Source organism: Triticum dicoccoides, chromosome 5B (assembly GCF_002162155.2).
Source record: "Triticum dicoccoides isolate Atlit2015 ecotype Zavitan chromosome 5B, WEW_v2.0, whole genome shotgun sequence".
NCBI lineage: Eukaryota > Viridiplantae > Streptophyta > Magnoliopsida > Poales > Poaceae > Triticum > Triticum dicoccoides.
In genome coordinates, this window is record NC_041389.1 from 376,825,521 (window position 1) to 376,825,940 (window position 420).

The following is a 420-nucleotide window of genomic DNA, read 5'->3' on the forward strand; positions in this document are numbered from 1 at the left end:
TGGTCCATGGACTCCATGGCGGCGGAGGGGCGAGAGACCCTCCGAGATTAGATCTATCTCTCTGTTCTCTTCTGTTTCGCGCTCCCCAGATCTGGCCCTTCACGGTTTCTTAAATTCCCGAAGATCCGTAACTCCAATCGCGCTGAAATTTTTACATGATTTTTTTTCCATAAATTATCTTTCTTGTGCCAGAAGAAGGGCCCCAACCGACCTTCGAGGATGGCATAAGATACCTGGACGCGCCAGGGGGTGCCCGACGTGCCCTGGTGGGTTGTGCTCATTGTGGGCCCCCGTTTGCATTGATTCCACCTCCCAAAAATCATAAATATTCCAAAATAATTCTTCATAAATGTTTATCGCGTTTGGACTTTGTTTGATATGGATTTTATGTGAAACAAAAAACATGCAACAAACAGGAAC